Source organism: Schistocerca cancellata, chromosome 9 (genome assembly GCF_023864275.1).
Source record: "Schistocerca cancellata isolate TAMUIC-IGC-003103 chromosome 9, iqSchCanc2.1, whole genome shotgun sequence".
Taxonomy (NCBI): Eukaryota; Metazoa; Arthropoda; class Insecta; order Orthoptera; family Acrididae; genus Schistocerca; species Schistocerca cancellata.
The window spans coordinates 192,085,103-192,098,310 of NC_064634.1; the positions used below are offsets into that span (position 1 = coordinate 192,085,103).

A 13,208-nucleotide genomic window follows, 5' to 3' on the forward strand; every position below is an offset into this window, starting at 1 on the left:
TACAGGCGTTCGTTTTCTTCCGCGCGCTGTTCGAGAGTGGAATAATAGAGAATTATTGTGAATGTGGTTCGACGAACCCTCTGCCAAGTACGTAAGTGTGATTTGCAGAGTACCCTTGTAGATGTGTAGGTGTAGATATAGATGAAACCTTACGTTGTTACTAAGTCGATCTTCGCCATTTTCTTTCTTTCATGAGTTCTGGTTTAGCTGATTGCTGGAGAGCGACCATGGAGATCATGCCAGAGGAAAAGGTCAGAGTTACAATGGTGACCCACTACACAGCTGATCAGCTGCCAAGACATTTAATTACCGCGGACATTCCGCGTCAGACTGAAAGATTCATTCGGTAGAATCATTAATTACAACTGAATTGAAAAAGGCACCAGATTAGCGTGTACGTTAACAGGATTGACACAAAACAAATTGGCCAGTACCTTTGCACACGTCGCGGTATGGAGAGGACACTGGTAGGGTGGGGGCTGCGCTGTGAATGACCAATGCACAATAGGGGAGATGCAGTTACACATCCTATGTAGACACGCAAATCTCGCATAACTTATAAGCAACAGCTAGCGAATCTGCAGATTACCGTATTAACAGGTTGTGTCAGTACGACCAGTAATTTGGCAAATGTAAACCTTCAAAGTCAGTTGTTTCTCACTAGGATACCGAGAAAGAAATAGGTGCTTAAACAAAGGATCAAACAGAACCAATTAAGTCTGTCCACATACTGGCAGGAGGAAATCTCGTAGAAAATCAAGCATAGGAGACAGTGTCGCTTAGTAACATACTGAGAGTGCAAAATGTGTTACACACACACACACAATTTTGTTCTCTCTATTGAACCTTCGGAACAGCTGCAACCATCTCTAGCGAAGTTTTAATCGGAGTTTTGCTTCCTCGTTTGCCTCTTCCAACATAAAAATTTAACTGCATTGCATAACATTACACGCGCCTGGTATTAAGAACTTTACCCACGCCTATAGTGGTTGAAGACTGCAGAGCCATATTATGTAGTGCAGAGAGAGCAGAGGAAACGCTCGAAGGACGCAGATAAGTATGCGACAGGCAACTAACAACGGGATGGACTCGACCAGCGCTCAGGGCGAGAACGTGTTTGTGTGCATGGGCGCCCTTATTTTCTGAGATCTCTGCCATCAGTTATTGAATGTGGGCCTGAGGAAAGTCTTCTAGAAGAATCGCTTGTACAGAGCAAGGAATGACTTTTAATCGTTTCTGCGTCATCAGTTGCGGGATGTCCTGAGCGCAGGCCATTTCATTTTGTTAAAAAATAAGCGCTACAAACAGAACACTCATTCTGAACACACCTTATTATTACTCTTAGCTGTCCACCTCCTCGAGTTCATTCGTTTAAAAAAATTGACATTTTTCGCTCTGTTTAATACCTTCTGGTTCTAAATTTTGTCCCTAACAACATTTTTCCGCTGCAACACATTTCAGACGCGTTGCGTTTCCTTTTATCAGGCTTAGCCATTATCATATTCTCTTCAGTTTAGATTTGAGTTCAAATCATCGTTTTAGGAATGCATTTGTTGATGTCGGGTCCTATTTAGACACTAGCAGATTTCTCCTGAAGCAAGTCTGCATCACCTACGCTCTCTCATTGAGCAGTCTTGCCAAGTTTTGATTTCACACATTTTGAATACTGGTTTTACCGCTTCTTTATTAATTTACTAAGTTCAGCACATCTTGATCTTGTATTTTGCTGGGTCCCAGCATCTGTGTTTCTCTTAAACTGAATTAATTAGTAAATTATCTTTATTCTCAGTGATAAATCCATATCCTCCACAAATCCTAATACTAACTTTCTTTCGCTTGGAACTCTTACTGCCTATGCTTTTAACTCCCTTTGCCTTAAACTCCCTTTATTTTTCGCTCAGGTTTAAACGAGAGTGGAGAACTTTCCTATGTGCATTTTTAATGCACATAATAGTTCTACATTTTGACGATTGTTACTTAGCCTTAATAAATTACGCTGAATACTCGACTGTTTCTTCGTACATAGTGTAACGCGGAAAAATTTAGTCAGGAAGCATTTACAATGTACCATAAATTAAGTGAGCTAATAAATTTCAACGAGGTCATATATTACATGAGATACAGCTATGCAACGTACAGTCAGATTTCGAGACAAGGGTTTAATATCTCTATAGAGCAATTAGTTTATTTAACCTTAGGGTTGCTATGGATTTGGAACTGTGAAATGAGACACTGATAACTCCCGTTCTGGTATGCACATAGCGTGAAGAGGATGGAAATAAATGCAGGCTTGCTATTCAGATGACTAAAGCTGAGAAAGAGAAACCCTGAAAGAATATATCATATAAAAAATTCCAGAACGTGTTTTTCACTCTGCAGCTCAGTGTGTACTGATATTAAACTACCTGCCAGATTAAAACTGTGTGCGGCACCGAGATTCGAACTCCAGAACTTTATCATTCGTGGGCAAGTGCTCTACCAACGCCGTTACCCTAGCACGACTGAAGACCCGTCCTCACAGCTTTACTTCCTCCAGTACGTCGTCTCCTACCTTCCATACTTCACAACACAGTCTCTGGCTCAGCCACGTCTGCTCAGTATCCTTTCTTGGCAAGTGTGTTAGTGCTGCAGGGTATACATGAGATCTCCTGTGAAGCTCGGAAGGCAGGAGATGAGGAAACTGGCGAAAGGGAAGTTGTGAGGACGGGTCGTAAGGCGTGCTTCGGTAGCTCAGTTGGTAAGAACAGTTGCCCGGGAAAGGCAAAGGTCCCGATTTCGAGTCTCGGTCCGGCACACAGTTTTATATATCATAATTCAGTTACATGTATCTTAATGCTTTTTTTTCCTAAATCGTGAGAAAAATTTGTGTTGGAGAACGTAAAACAGTACGGATGTCGCATCTGCCTTCCATTCAAGAGCTGGATATTTACCATTTCAACAACATTTTTATGATTTTAGGGCGCAAAACAGCTATGGTTATAAGCGCCCATTCTGTGGCTTAGATAAGGGTAAAAAACCAAATGTTAAATCAGCAGCAATGGGAGCGAAACTCAAAAAGATGGGAACGAAATCTTAGAAAACTTCTGTGGAAGGGGAGGTTGTTGTCCCCAAAAAAGAGCTTCAAATGACCGAAGTCAACCCACTGACACTGATAAATTAAAGGAAGCGATCGGCTGAACGCGTGCCATCTGCTAAAAGGGAAGATATATCAGGCGACAGCTGTAACCGGGCGCGTAGCGGATTAAAATAGGGACACTGAAGTAAAAGATGTCTCAGCGTCCACGGTTGAGAGCAGTGGGGACAAAGCTGGGAAGGGTCGCCACTTAAAAGATGTCGATAGCAAAGTATCGGGAAGCGTAGACCAATGTGTGTGCCATAAAAGAGCAACACGAGGACATAAAACGCTCCGTAGATCGGCTAAGGAAACTATACCAACAGCGGGCCGAGGGAGAGAGACAGCAGCCTTTGGCGCTATATCGGCTGCCTCGTTTCCGCGGATTCAAACGTGCCCTGGGATCCAGAGGAATGTCACAGAGACGCCTCCCCAAGTGGAGGAAGTGGAGGCGGTCCTGAATCCGGTGCACCAGAAGGTGGACGGTATAAAGAGCTTAGAAGTTGAGGAGAGAGCTGAGCGAATCCGAGCATATTATATACTATAGCCGCTTATGGCGACGGATGTATTGGACAGCCTTCAGAACAGCGTAAAGCTCCGCAGTAAAAACCGAACACTGGTCGGGAAGTCGAGATCTATTAGGGGTGTCGCCAACAATATAGGCACTCCCAACCACAAATGTGGTTTTTGAGCCGTCAGTTTAAATAAATGTGGCATCCTCCATCTGTGCGCATAGAGCAGAAAATGCCCGACGATAAATTATAGGGGGCTACTATCCTTGGAGAACTGACAAAGGTCACGGAGCAGGCAGGCCCGGGGACGAAGCCAAGGCGGCGCCGTACCCCCATTTGTCAAGAAAGTTGGAGGACAGTGGAAGGAAGGAGAACGTAGCAGCTGACGGAAGCGGACTCCAGGTGGTAGTAAAGAGGAAGGGTGGCCTGCGTACCCTAAATCCAAGGAGGCGTCGGAAAAAAGGGCATGGTTCGGATGAGTAGGCATGGAAGAAGATGACTAATGTAACCACTCAGGACAGTTCGCCGATTGGACAGCGAAGGTTCAGCAGTCTCAGCGTAAAGGCTTTCCAGGGGCTGGTGTAAAAAGCTCCATACGCTAAACGCAATTCACGGTGGTGGACAGAGTCGAGACGCCGAAGAATAGACGCCCGTGCAGAGGAGAAAACTACGCTCCCATAGTCCAATTTCTAGCGCACTAAGGCGCGATATAGGCGTAAGAGGACCACTTGGCCCACTCCCTAGGAGGAGAACTGTCAGTGTCTAATGAGTAATCTAGGGGATATACTACAACCTCCTCCATATCGCTCCCGTAGGGACTGGGAAGGCAAGACCAACAATGAAAGTGAAAGTGCGCTCTGAGGCATTCCGCTAGTAATTCTTCCCGCGTTCCGTATGCGAATGGATCATAAACGAACCATAATATGTGGTGCAATGGGAAGTACTCTCTGTCATTGGTTTGTGAATCTTAAACATTAACAGATCTCTTCACAATATTCCATAACATCGTTTCATATCAAGCGAGTGTTATGGGCAAACCAATATTTGGAAAGCATCAAAGTAAAAATGAAAACTTAACCTGGTACTGTGAACAGGTTGATTATCCTACAGTAGGTCTCGGATAGTTACGATGGCAGATAACCCGCCAGGGAAGCCGAGATCACAGGTTAAGGGCACTGGATATGATACAACGGGTCACCTTTGCCAACACTTATCTAGCCTCTCGCATCCCCCACCTGCCACAAGTTCTTCCTATGCCGGTGGTGTTGGCCCGCCGAATCCTGGCGGCACTCGGATATTTTGTGAGCACAGGTCTGCTTTTTAAGGTAGGGTACGAAACCCTCACCCTTCCTCGTAGTCGTGGAGGTCTTGGACTAGTCCACGTACGCGACCGAGCAGTGGCTATTTATGTAACCACAATGATAAAGATGTGGACACGACACCAGACAAGTCTGACGGGCAGCTTGATAGACGAACTCGCTCCACCTTCTCTTTCGGCTCCGGTAACGGTGGCTCACATCTCACCATCGCTTGCCCATATGCGAACCTTCTTTGTGGAACACAGTTATGTACATATGGAACTACCGACTACCAGGACGGCAACGGCACGTGATATATATCACATCTTCACTCGACGACGGCCGAATAATCCCGTAGAGCGCCGCCAACCAACAGTTACGTGGTCAGTGGTATGGCGTACAGTGCACCACCCACACCTCGATACGGGAACGCGCGCATTGTGGTATCAGGTGGTAAATGGGAAATACGTGACTCGTTCCAGGTTGCATACTATTCATATGGCGGACGAGCCACTGTGTCCGCAGTGCAATGTTATAGACACTGAGGAGCATCGCCTGATATGCGGTCCTTCGGCGGACGTCTGGTGTTTGGTCAAAAAAATGATCGCCTTCCTCCTTCGGGTGGGGCCGCAAACAATAGAACCACGCACACTACTTCTCCCAGATAGGACATATTATCCCCGAACGAAGACAAACGCAGTGGCTTGGATTCGAGGTTTGTCTGTGCGTTATCTTTTCCGAGACGGCAGTAAGAATGTGCTTGACTTCTGGGCCTTACTACAGGAACATCACTCACAGCTTATGAGACATCCGAGATATCGAACATATTACGCAAATTTTTTAGGGAGTGCCTTGCTTGATCCCCCACCCAGTTGGGGTGTCCCGGGTAGGAGAATGTAATTATTGTCTATAAGTATCAGAACAAGAAAGGACCAGGACAGTGGAGAGGCTCCACAAACACACGTGAAGACGTACCCGACACCAACGCGAGGTGTGACGGGATTAGCGAGGTACGGGCCTAAAAGAGGAACATAGACCGTTATTGTTTGTACTGCCAGAAGCAGGATATTTTATTTTTTTTCACTATTATGTTAAAAAAATCCACTTATTTACGTTTCCCAGAAACATTTTCTTTTATAGTCATCGTCTTATATATTAAAAAAAATGCTAGCAGCAGTTTATGTAAACGCGCTGCTTCCTGGACTCGGGTAGGAGCGCCGGCCCCGGTTCGAATCCGCACGGCGGATTAACGACGAAGGCCGGTGTGCCAGCCTGGATATGGTTTTTAGGCGGTTTTTCACATCCCGTTAGGTGAATACTGGGCTGGTCCCCACGTTCCGCCTCAGTTACACGGCTCGCAGATATCTGAACACATTCGCACTATTCCATGGATTACTCTCGACGCATACAGTTAGGGTACACTAATTCCTTCTCGGGGGAGGGGGGGGGTATGTGGTGGCGACAGGAAGGGCATCCGGCCACCCCTTAAAATTACCATGCCACATCCGGTTAACCAGCACACCCCGCAAGTCGGGATTCATGCTTGGAAAGAGAGAGTTACGAAGGCATATGATCTCAATAAATGACACACAGTCTATCTCCAAGCAGCGTCTCATATAATGTAAAGTGACGTAGGTAGCAGTGTGGTTATTGTTGTTTTTGTGGTCTTCAGTCCGAAGACAGCTTTGAGGCACTTATCCATGTTATTCTGTCTTGTGGAAGCCGCTTCATCTCCGAATAACTGCTGCGAACTACATCCACTTTAACTTGCTAATTGTTTTCATCACCTGTAGTGCCAAAATAACAAATTCTTGATGCCTCAGGATGTGCCCTGTGAACAAGTTCCTTCTTTTAGACAATTTGTGACATAAGTATCTTTTATCTTCAGTTCAGTTCAATTCAGTTCAGTTCGTCTTCACTAGTTACAGGGAGATTAGTGGACACAAATATGTTCCCCGAGAAAACTACACATCTCACGAACCTCAATGGCTCGCCCTTGTTTCCGTACCGTTGTGTTCTGAGTAAGGCTCCGACATTCGATCTCTCTGTCGTCTGGACGCTAAACCATGTTCTACGTACTTTTTTTGCGTACTATGTGAATTGTTGAAAGAGATACGTCGGCAACAGAACGTGCTGGCTATCCGGGTCTGTGTATCATTTTCCGTTGCAATTGCGAAACCACTTGTCGTCTTCCTGTGACAACCGCAACCCGTCTTCATTGTATTGAGAACAACTTCCCAGACAGGTCGTGACTGTCACATGCCCTTGTTCTTTACTTTCTAACTGGTTGGATACCTGGGAGTCTGCTGCTGTGTCAAGAATGACGCCTTGCCGTGGCTGCGGCAGTCTGTGACGGAAGAGCCTCGACATGCGAAAGGTTGGTGACGCAGTGCTGCAGGCACTCATTAGTAATGCTGGAAATCATCCTTAATTCTGTCTGCAGACACCGAGAACCGTATCAATAACTGCCAACCGCGGAGCCGCTATGTGTAGAGAGGTCTGCACGAATGAATATACGAGTAATAAGAACTGAGTGACCAATCGCTAAAGAATAAAGTCAGTATTACGATTTTCGTCTACTTTGATTACATACTGTCTGTATTACTATTACTGCTACTGTTGTTCTTGTGGTCTTCAGTCCGAAGAATGGTTTGATGCAGCTCTCCAAGCTACACGATTCTGTGCGAGCCTCTTTATCTCCAAATAACTACTGCAACGTACATCCTTCTGGTCTGCTTACTGTATTCATCTCGTGGTCTCCCTCTACGATTTTTACTCCCCCCCCCTCCCCCCCCCACACACACACATACACCTGCAATTTCCTGCAATTCAAAATTAGTGATCCCTTGATGTCCCAGAATGTGTCCTATCAATCGATCCCTTCTGTTCGTGAAGTTGTGCCAAAAATTTCTTGTCTCCCAATTCTATTCAGCACCACCTCATTAATTACGTGATCTACCCATCTTAAACATTCTTCTGTAACACCACATTTCAAAAGCTTGTATTTTCTTTTTCTATGAACTGTTTCTCTTCCTTGTTTCACTTCCATTCGTGAGTACATCTACACAAATACTTTCAGAAAAGATTTCCTAACACATTGTCAATCAAATTTTATATCCTCTCCACCATCATCAGTTATTTTGCTGCCCAAAGAGCAAAACTCATCTACTACTTTAAGTGTCTCGTTTCCTAATCTAATTCCCTCAGCATCACCCGATTTAATTCACTACATTTCATTTTCTTTGTTTTGCTTTTGTTAATGTTCATCTTATATTCTCCTTTCAAGACAATGTCTGTTCCGTTCAACTACTCTTCCAAGTCCTTTGCTGTCTCTGACAGAATTACAGCGTCATCAGCAAACCACAGAGTTTTTATTTCGTTAAGTGTATATGTTGAATAACATCGGGAATAGGTTACAACTCTATCTCTCACCCTTCTCAACCATTGCTTCCCTTTCATGCCCCTCGACTCTTATTACTGCCGTCTGGTTTCTTTACAAGTTGTAAATAGCCTTTTGCTCCCTGTATTTTACCCCTGCTACCTTTAAAATTTCGAAGAGAATATTCCAGTCAACATTGTCAAAAGCTTTCTCTAAGTCTACAAATGCTATAAACTTAGATGTAACATCCACGCTCCGATCCGTATAAAGCCAATTTTGTTTCTCCTGATGATGACGTCGTCCTGAGTAGTCCCCGCCCGGCGATCCGAATGGGGGACTATTTTACCTCCGGAATATTTTACCCAAGAGTTTAACCATACAGCGGAGCTCCATGCTTTCTGGAAAAGTTGTGGCTGTAGTTTGCCCGTGCTTTCAGCCGTTCGCAGTACCAGCACAGCAAGGCTCTTTTGGTTGATGTTACGAGGCCAGTTCTGTGAATTATCGAGACTTGCTCCTGCAGCTACTGAAAAGGCTGCTGCCCCTCTTCAGGAACCACATCTCTGTCTGGCCTCTCAGTGCAGAGACGCCCGTCCGTTGTGGTTACACCTGCGGTACGGTTATCTGTATTGCTGAGGCGCGCAAGCCAACCCACCTACGGTAGGTTCTATGGTTCATGGGGGACTACTACTACTACTACTACTACTACTATTACTACTACTATTATTAGTATAAGTTATTATTTTTACCTATTCGTGACTGGAATGCACAGTTCTCTGGAGATGGTGGATGCATTATTGATATCTGCAAGGGCTAAATTGGCGACGAGTAACAATTATACGCACGTGCTATTTCCGACGTGCGAATAGCAGCCTAATGTCTGAGTCATTCCTTTTTCCCTCCCTTTTATAGAAAAAAATCCGCTTCAGTTGCTAGTAATTTTCTAAAATTTTTCGACGACCGATTTCACTGAGTGACTGGGCCGACCGCCACACATTTATAGTTTCATAGTTATTTGGCAGCATCTGAAAATGAAGCTTTAAACTTCGAAACCGGTCGTGGAATAAATTTAGAAATTACGAGCAACTGAAGCAGATTTTTATTCTGTAAATATGTTCCTTAATTCCAGATGTTCACCTGACCAAATATTTTTGCCTGCCATTTATGCAATCACGAGAACTGCACGAAGCGACATGAAGACTATTCTAGGAGACTGCGTTGTTTGTGACCTTCATCCAGCGTTCTGATTCCTGTTTTTATTCTACATACGACATAAATAATTTATGGTGTAAAGTCAGTGAATTTCTTCAACATTTCTCTTAAATATATATAGGGAGCATGGGAAGGAATGGTCTGTATTCAGCGATATGACAGGAACGTTCATTCGAAGCAAAACAAGTCGGTCGTAGCTCTTAAGGTGTGAACTGTAGAGCCGCTTTTGACTAGACGTTTTTCGTTTCAAATGATCGTTCCTGTCTTATCCCTGAATATTGGCCATTCCTCCTGGGACACCCAGTATTTACAAACACACATTGCAGTGCTTATTACGTTAGAAATGTAGCTAGTTAACGTGACTAGATATTGTGGTGAATTTAATCTCATTCATCATACTCGATGTTTTTGGAAAGCTGTCGCCTGTGTCATTCAGGATTTAAAGAAGGAATACTGCACCAGGTACCTTTTTTCATGCGTAGCACGACGCGTTTCAGTAATTTATCTCTTTCGGAACAATGAAGGAGGCACAGTATCTTAAAACCATGAAAGATAACTGCGAGGCAGGACAGGCAGTACAGCACACAGCCAGACATCACATAAAATACCAGTGTAACTGGTTGCACTTCCAAATGGAAATATACTTGTATATATAGAACGCTTCGTGCTAAGCATGGGGGAAAAAAAGGTAACTGTCACAGTGGTTTCTCATTTAAATCACTTGTGATGAATTACCGTGCATTGGACACAGAATTGAACTATACACATTCGACGGTATGCGACATGTAACAATTTATGACTTCCATTTGACTTCCAAATGTTGCGGAAGCGTTCCACAGAAAAAATCAAAGCATCACTTAGTTTTCTGTCGTAATTACTGAAACGTAAGAAACATATTAAGAAAATGGTGATGTATGTTATATTACAAAGTGACCATCAGCGACGTCTACGCTCTTAGTCTGTAGCATGTAAATTATGAGGTTCGATCGGAGAAGACGGAAGTTCAGGAGAAGCGGAAGCCATGTTTCAACGAAATGCCAGTTTTATTTATGACTAGAAAATGGGTCTCAGATTTTCAGGTGACCTGTCATCACTTTTATCTGATCACAACTATAATCTTATGAAAATTTTAAGGTCTTGAGTTTAGTGGTAGTCCACTGTGAAGTTATAAGGGGAATATTTAACGTGTGGTAATGTTCCCGGTTCATTCATTTTTTTATCGAACGTTCAGTCCGGCACATTTGTTTGTAGAGTTATTTTATCCATGTTCTCTTATTAAGTGTCTTATTATGCATTTGTTTATGTAACTAGGAACGTATCCTTGCGCATCCTCATAAATGTGGCTCTGCACTCGCTTTAGGTAGGAACCAAGGTGCCAGCTCCGTTCTGACACACACATTTTGGATCTTCGTCGTTTCTCTAAGTTGTCTCAAGCAAATAGCAAGCTAGTTACTTTGAAAAGGCCATAGGCTATATCTGCTTCCATTGCACTGAAAAGTTTACTAGACAAAGATTAGTGATTTACCAGTAGAAATGTTAGGTTGAATTACAGCATACTCGCCGGAAAGTTGGGTTTTTGTGAGGTTAATTACATACTATTGATTCTGTTTACACGAAGAAAAAATTATAGCTCTCTCTTGATCTAAGGCCCTGCGTACATAAAATTTATTATTTCAAGAATATTCCACGCTGTACACTCATTGCTTCTCTGCTCTTCTTGCTGAACTAAGATGATTTATTATTTAATCCTAAACATTTATTTTTGTGTAGCAACTGTACTTCTTAATAACGATGGTAACCGTGTGTAAAATTCTACATACTATATCTGGTCGAAGTTGTGTTGGATAACGAATCTTGCGGATGATGTGTCAGCCGTCTAAATATATAATGTGGATAGAAGAGAGAAAAGCTTGTTTTTCTATTGTCAAATACACTATGTGATCAAAAGTATCCGGACACCCCCAAAAACATACATTTTTCATATTGGGTTCTGTGCTGCCACCTACTGCCTGGTACTCCATATCAGCGACCTCAATAGTCTTTAGACATGGTGAGAGAGCAGAATGGGGCACTGCGTGGAATTCACGGACTTCGAACATGTTCATGTGATTGGATGTCACCTGTGTCATACGTCTGTACGCGAGATTTCCGCATTCCTAAACATCCCTAGGTCCACTGTTTCCGATGCGATAGTGAAGTGGAAACGTGAAGGGACACGTACAGCACAAAAGCGTACAGTCCGACCTCGTCTGTTGACTGACAGAGACCGCCGACAGTTGAAAAGAGTCGTAATGTGTAACAGGCAGACAACTACCCAGACCATCACACAGGAATTCCAAACTGCATCAGGATCCACTGCAAGTACTATGACAGTTAGGTGGGAGGTGAGAGAACTTGGATTTCATGGTCGAGCGGCTGCTCATAAGCCACATATCACGCCGGTAAATGTCAAACGACGCCTCGCTTGGTGTAAAGTGCATAAACATTGGACAATTGAACAGTGGAAAAACGTTGTGTTGAGTGACGAATCACTGTACACAATGTGGCGATCCGATTGCAGGGTGTGGGTATGGAGAATGCCGGTGAACGTCATCTGCCAGCGTGTGTAGTGCCAACAGTAAAATTCAGAGGCGGTGGTCGTGTTTTTCATGGAGGGGGGCTTTTGCGTGGCACTATCACAGTACAGACCTACAATGATGTTTTAAGCACCTTCTTGCTTCCCACTTTTGAAGAGCAATTCGAGATGGCGATTGCATCTTTCAACACGATCGAGCGCCTGTTCAAAATGCACGGCCTGTGCCGGAGTGGTTACACGACAATAACATCACTGTAATCAACTAGGCCTGCAGAGTCCTGACCTGAATCCTATGAACAGCTTTGGAATGCCAACTTCGTGCCGGGTCTCAACGACCGACATCGATACCTCAGTGGAGCACTCCGTGAAGAATGGGCTGCCATTTCCCAAGAAACCTTCCAGCACCTGATTCAACGTATGCCTGTGAGAGTGGAAGCTGTCATCAAGGCTAAGGGTAGGCCAACACCATGCTGAATTCCAGTATTACCGCTGGAGGGCGCCACGAACTTCTAAGTCTTTCCAGCCAGGTGTCCGGATACTTTTGATCACACAGTATATCAAAATTGAAATAAAAGTACACGAAAGATCTCCCTTGTGCTTACAGATATCATTTATTATAAAACGAAGCGAATTATTAGCTACGAAAACTAAGATTATGATTGTTTATAACGCTCATAATAAATTTGTAAGAAATTGTTAAATGGTGATCCGTGACCTTGGTGGTGCATGTTGATCACAACTGCAACTTAAAAAAAATAGATGTCTGCCTCATTTTAACTATGGCATATCGTTTAGACAAAAGGCTCTCGCAGAATGAGATTTTCACTCTGCAGCGGAGTGTGCGCTGATATGAAACTTCCTGGGAGATTAAAACTTTGTGCCGGACCGAGACTCGAACTCGGGACCTTTGCCTTTCGCGGGCAAGTGCTCGCGGGAGAGCTTCTGTGAAGTTTGGAAGGTAGGAGACGAGGTACTGGCAGAAGTAAAGCTGTGAGGACGGGGCATGAGTCGTGCTTGGGTAGCTCAGTTGGTAGAGCACTTGCCCGCGAAAGTCAAAGGTCCCGAGTTCGAGTCTTGGTCCGGCACACAGTTTTAATCTGCCAGGAAGTTTCAAAATGTGCTC

At 44.1% G+C, this 13,208-nt stretch overlaps 1 long non-coding RNA gene across 2 annotated transcripts in view; it reads left to right on the top strand.

Moving 5' to 3' along the window:
- LOC126100349 (uncharacterized) overlaps nucleotides 1-13,208 on the top strand; it is a 529,383-nt gene that overhangs the window by 169,576 nt on the left and 346,599 nt on the right. The gene's annotated exons all lie outside the window — the stretch shown is intronic.